Source organism: Montipora foliosa, chromosome 11 (assembly GCF_036669935.1).
Source record: "Montipora foliosa isolate CH-2021 chromosome 11, ASM3666993v2, whole genome shotgun sequence".
Lineage (NCBI taxonomy): Eukaryota > Metazoa > Cnidaria > Anthozoa > Scleractinia > Acroporidae > Montipora > Montipora foliosa.
In genome coordinates this window covers 16,036,699-16,042,902 of record NC_090879.1, presented here as the reverse complement: position 1 = coordinate 16,042,902, position 6,204 = coordinate 16,036,699, and the positions used below count along the sequence as shown (strand labels likewise).

At 39.2% G+C, this 6,204-nt stretch overlaps 1 protein-coding gene and 1 long non-coding RNA gene across 2 annotated transcripts in view; both read left to right on the top strand.

Moving 5' to 3' along the window:
• The window catches only part of LOC137974616 (anaphase-promoting complex subunit 7-like), an 18,977-nt gene extending 18,560 nt beyond the window's left edge, over positions 1 to 417 (top strand). The window contains exon 21 of the mRNA XM_068821527.1: positions 1 to 417. This exon is cut by the window's left edge and continues 208 nt beyond it. The gene's annotated coding sequence lies outside the window, so the exon portion shown is untranslated.
• A 1,137-nt stretch (positions 418 to 1,554) lies between these two features.
• LOC137974618 (uncharacterized) lies at positions 1,555 to 2,557 on the top strand. The gene is made up of 2 exons (XR_011117483.1): positions 1,555 to 1,696; positions 1,785 to 2,557. It is a non-coding gene; the product is annotated as an uncharacterized lncRNA (long non-coding RNA).
• Positions 2,558 to 6,204: the final 3,647 nt, after the last annotated feature.

The following is a 6,204-nucleotide window of genomic DNA, read 5'->3' as shown; positions in this document are numbered from 1 at the left end:
TCTGAACGCCGGCCCGCTGCCCTGCCATACCTTAGCCCCTTCTGTACTAGGATTGTCTCACTCTCATATTCAGACTGCCTTTTCCCCCTCTAACTTCCCGAACGCAACGGGACGGGAAGATGAGAGACCTAAGGAACGCGAAAGAGGGTATTTAACTTGACATGTTGCAGGGATCTCCAAAAAGCGAAGCTCTCTCAGTAAGAAAGACTATATCGCTAGACAGAATACGGAAACTGAAGTATATGGCGCGGGAACGATCTTCCTTCTAAGATCGTCCAGGCGTTTGGATGTTCTTACCCCGCGTAAACAAACTCCAGATTACTGATCCGCGTAATCATTACCGGTAACAAGTATTCCGTGAGCGCGCTTTGTATATGAATGGAATAATTATTTTATTAAATTTTCGTTAAATTCTGAGCGCTTGAACACTTGGAATCAGTTTCCAGCTTGTCAACACTTGACGCATTCACTTTCCATATTAGGTTATAAAGTATAATTCTGAGCTAATAACAGAGATTGAGTGAGCCAAACAGAAAGCTAGAAACGCAAACAATTTTAATTGTTAACATTATGTTCTGTGGTTTAAAGTGATTTTGTTGTTTTCGTGGAGGTTTCCTTTAATACTAACACTAATTCATCGTTTATATAGCGCACTATACAAAGCTTTAAAGTGCTTAACAAGAATATCAAATTGTAAAAAATAAAGATCACTAGAATCGAAAAGTTATTACAGTCGTTAAAACTGTAATCAGAAAATGACAACAATAAAAAAGTGCAATGTCAGGGTCTAGAGGAGGTTAAAAATAAGAACATATTGAACAGAATTACACAGTTTAGCCGCGAAAGCACGTTCTCCAAACGAAATGGTGTTTGTTGTCGGAACTTTTGGTACCAATCAATAATCTTTCTCATTATCACATTTATGGCGGTTAAATTTCACCGGAGAGTCGTCGGTTTAGAATAGATATACGGTGGCTTGTACGAGTATAGTATGATAACCATTTTTCCGACTCACCGTACAGATACATGTATCATTGACGTCATGTCATGTGACGACCTGGGCCCTTGCGACTGTGAGGCAAAAGCGTTCCAGCTTTGACGCATTTCAATAACAAGAAGAGGTGTTGTAAACATATATCTTTCCTATAGGAGATACAATAAGGAGCCATAAAATAACAATACAAAACTCCTTTCTATCTTGATCAGAAATTGTTCCTTCAGGAACTGTGCGGACCTTTCGTTTGGCTGGGGCTTCCAAAAAAGGCGCCTTGAATCCGCTCTCTGCAGTCAGCTCGATAATGAACTTCATTGACAAAAATTGTGATTTTCCCAGATATCCATTTAGTTCGGAAATCACCATTCAGCTCGAAATACAAAAGTCCTCCACAAAATTTTCAAGACACTGATTGCGAAAATAAAACTGAAGCTGGATGAATTCACTTCGAGAGTCAAAACGTAACATTCAGTCAAATGTCAGGTGTTTATGTGTTTTAATATTCAAATTTTCTCTTTGGTTGTCTTGGTTTCTTCAAAGAGGCCGTATGAATATTTAATGAAAAAGCTAGCTAATCTTCGCATAAAATATTTCACTGTTTCGTCAAGAAGCAGCATAGCTCCAGCTTTCATCGCTTAAACGCGAGGAAGATACTTCAAAGGCGAAAGGAAATAAACTCAGCTTTCAAGAAAATTCAACGAGGTATGCAACGATACATTTAAACGCAACAAAAATATTGATGTGCTGGCCTAAACCTAAAACAAATATTCTATCGTGTTTTCATCCGTAGTCGGCAGTATGGGAAAAGATATAGTGCTTGGCGAAGATTGGCTCGTCACCCTCTCTGTAATTTATGGTCTTGGCGCTGTAATCTCGATTTGGGCAACTCTTCTTTCTCCAGTAATCCTGGATTTCTGGGACACACCAACCGGGCAAAAGAAGAAAACCGATCGCGACTGGTCTACAATCTTCCTTGTTCTGCTGTTGTTACAGCCGATCACGTTCGCGGGTTCCGCTGTTGGAATGTGGTGGATTTGGGCAGTAGCTGTCATCCCTCCTTCGCATTTTGTTCTAACATTCATTGCATTCCTTGCCATCGACTTTTTTCGTCCTGATAACGATGTATTCAGCAAATATAAATATTCTGTGCTGAGCTGAACGTTTGACTTGACAGGAAGTCTTTGTTGTATTTCGAAGCATATCACAGGTTCAGCATTTATTTGTTATTAAATGTTAGCCATTTTACATGAATCTTTTTTAGGGGAAGCTTGTATAGGAAAGCTGTATGATCTTTCTAGAAATACGCTTGTTTGTTGTAATGATCCAGTCTCCCACATTGCAGCAAGAATAACGACTTCTTATAAGCTTAGAGAAGAAGCAAAGTTTGGTAGGAATTTTGCATGAATTTTGCATGAACATCTCAGATCTGTAACTAGATCAGTAAGTAATACTACTTAATATAGGAACAGTCGAATAAGCGATTTTTAGTTGTGTCTATCAAGTAAAGTGTAGATGAACGATTTTGAAAACGAAATTAAGACAATTATAAATAATTAATTTAAACTTTGCGTTCCTACTCCTTGACAGCTATAGTTCTCCAAGGTCTGCTTTGCAGCCTGGGACAAATTATTGAAAGACCAGTGAAGGCTTCGTGTTAAGGCCCGGGCAAAGGGGCAAACGGAAGACCTTAGAAGACCTTAGACAGCAATGACCAGAACCAGGTTGCTGACCAGCGGTTCTTGTTAAAACAATGGTTTGCTGGGGGTGCTCGGTCTCGCGGGCTCAGAAAACCTGGTGGTGGTCATTGTTATTTAAGGTTTTTTGGGGCAAACGCCTCCCTCTTTCAACCGTGTTGAAACATGTTGAATCGAAGTTGAATGAGTTTAAAAGGGTATAAACTTTGCTTCAACAACCATTCGACCTTTCTTTTGTGGTCGCGAACGTTGAATAAAGTTGAACCGTTTGTCCCCGTTTTTCAACATTGTTGGGTATGCGCTTGCGCACTAATCGCTCTCCCAATGACGTGACCATGTCCGTATCCATAGTAACAGCCGCGGCTGCAGCCTGGGACTGAATACAAGGCTTCTCGTGAAGCTTTGCCCACCTCAGCAGTCATCGTTCAAGAAAATCAAACGGGTTGTTTCGTGCGTTCAATCAGCCATCGACACCGTTGTCGTCCTTGCTAAGGTCCCCTGAGTAAATAAGTAAGTAAGTAAGAACCTTTATTTGACTTCGAATTACAGATAGCAACCAATTATGCTAATATCTTCGAAGAAATATATAAAATAAACTAAATAGACTAAGAATTAATGTACATAATAAGCATGTATGTAATAATGTACAATAAATAAGATATAAAATTAAGCTAAATTACAGAAAGGACAACAATCACGATCAAATTCAATTTGATTAACAGCTAGTTTAAATGCATTGGTCGTAGGAGCGGTTCTAAGTGAGTTAGGTAACGAGTTCCAGAGTTTAGAAGCAAAATAACGGAAAGAATGTAAGCCATAGGTTGTGGTGTTAGCCCTGGGGACATTGAGAAGATGTTGGCCTAGTAGGTTATAAGTAGTATCTTTGACGTTGAGTAGATTCTTAATATATACAGGGGAGTTACAATTAAGTGCTCGATAAGTGAGAGTCAACATATCATGTATCCTGCGGTCTTGTAAACAAGACTGGTTAATGTAGTCTAATAATTCGTCATAAGTGCTACATATGAAGGTCATTGAAGTGTCCCATAGAGTGTCCTCTATGATCCTGTTTTACGCCTGGTACCGACTGCCTTTGTGTAGTCCAAAGAGAAAATCTTGAATTAAGCCGGTCGGTATCAGGAACCAGTTTCAATACTTTTAAGAGACCTTCTTATTAGAAGGGTTGTCACTACAACACTGTATCACGTATCAGCAATGTTATTTAGCTCTTATTAATCGAGCAGGAGGTCTGTATGGGAGAATCTTGACCGAGGTCGTGAGTACAGACCGAACGCAGTACACACGACCGAACTTTATTTTAGGAAAGGAACTTTATTTAAGTGTCTAGTCGTTCTAGCGCTGGAGCGCTTATTGGGGACACTGTAAACTGAAATGAACAATGAAAGTAAATCAAGTCAAATGTCGGTTTTTGAGGAGAGGGGAAACCGGAGTACCTGGAGAAAAGAGAGAACCAACAAACTCAACCCACATATGACGCCGAGTCTGGGAATCGAACCCGGGCCACATTGGTGGGAGGCGAGTGCTCTTACCACTGCGCCATCCCTGCATCCCGAGGTCAAGATTCTCCCATACAGACTGACTAAGCTCGGTTAATAAGATCTTTATTATATGGCAATCAAGAACAATTTAATGCGTTTAATTTAACTGGTTTGTACTAACTGACATTTTGCTTGTGAACGGTGATGAGTGGCGATGAGCTGAACTCAATTCTGTCAAAGTTTGCTCGTCATCCTCTCTTTTGTCATCATGCTTTTTGGCACTTCCATAAATAAATATTGGTAGAAGAAACTACTCAATATTTTTCAATTTTAGTTTGCATCTTTTCACCGCAAAACATTGCCAGTCTAGATGCCGGTCTAGATGGGAAAATCTAGACCGCTGTCAATATCGATTTTAGCCAATCAAATTCGTGAATTTTGTAGTTCCCAGTCCTCGTGAGACAGAGCCATATAATAAGGTACCATATGAAACGCAAATTATTGCTTAACAAAACGAGCCCACTATTGTTACGCAATAGGTTACCGTGGCAACGTCGAAGCTCTCCGAAAAATTTAACGTAGCTCTGACTTGACTCGACAGTCATGCAAACCCTCGACTGCGTCTTGGGTTTGTCTAACTGTTTCGAATTCTCCCAACTCCCCCTCGTGTTTAGATGAGGCTATGGAAACAAGGAAAACGTCCTCCATAGCTAAATTTTAAAATTATTAATAATTCACGAGTTTGATAGCCAATAAAAATGGCTAAATTCGTCACGTGCATGAGTTTTGATACCTGATGAAAACACAGATGAAAACCACATTTGTTTTGGATCACATATCAAAACCACGCGTGGTTTTCATCTGTCTTCTTATTGGACATCAAGATTTATGGATCAAAACAAAACAAATTGAACACAAAAACAATACTTCAGTTTAATTAATTTTCATAATTAATCAGCTTCACTGCCAATTCATTTTTTTTTCGTTGACAAAAATTTTTTACATCTTCAATAAAATACAGGAAGATTTAAAAAGATCGATCTATATTCTAATGAATGTAGTCTTCCACAAAAATAGTATCTTGCATTGAACCCGTACAGTAGCTTATAAATACTGTCTCCTGTCTTACCCTTTATCTCCCATTTAATTTTGTAAGTCTAGGAATACTCCCTTGCAATAACTTTGATTCTCCTTCCCAACTTTTTGGAGAACGAAAATGGCTTTCGGTATTCACTGCGAAAGACTCCGTCATCTTCACTCCCCCATGACTTACAACGAACATCAACTAATTTCCCATATTCTGATTATTTTTAAAACAGATAATCTCATGGGAAATTAGAGCACTGAAACAATACCCCCTAATTACTAAAAGAAGTGTGAATAGTTTTAGAAGCCATATCAAAAACTGGTGCGTCGTGTTTGACCGGGGTTTCTAGACACCTCGAAACAATAAAAGCACTCGGTATTTCATCTGTTTCTCGGTGTCTGGAAACCCCGGTCAAACACTCGCACTCGTTTTTGATTTTTTACATAAAAAATGTGGGTCACCGAGTTCATTTTTGAGATAAGCAAGCAAAGACGAAATAGAAGGTGCTTTTGGATAGCTCTCATGCTGCTATGGTAACCTATTGCGTCACAATAATGGCGCATTTCGTTAAACAATAATTGGTGTTTCATATCGTATCATAACATTGCCGTTACGCGATCTAGTATAGTAGCATAACCTTTCCAATAGGAAGGTCTCTTAGAAGTGGTGAAACTTGTTCCAGCCACCTTAGATTGGCCGTCAGTTTTTTTTACATGCGATGCCAGTAAAAATACAAACGACATACTTAGGCACATGGTATCGCAGAGGTTCAAAATCACGTTCAAGCGCTGAGTTTCTCAGTGTTTCATGTCGTTACTGTTCGTGGTTGCGATGATCTAAGAATTTCTTAAAATGAGCTTATGCCGATAGTGAAAACCACTCAAGATAACTTTTGAATGAACTCTTTGCCCTCAATCTAAGTTCAGACCA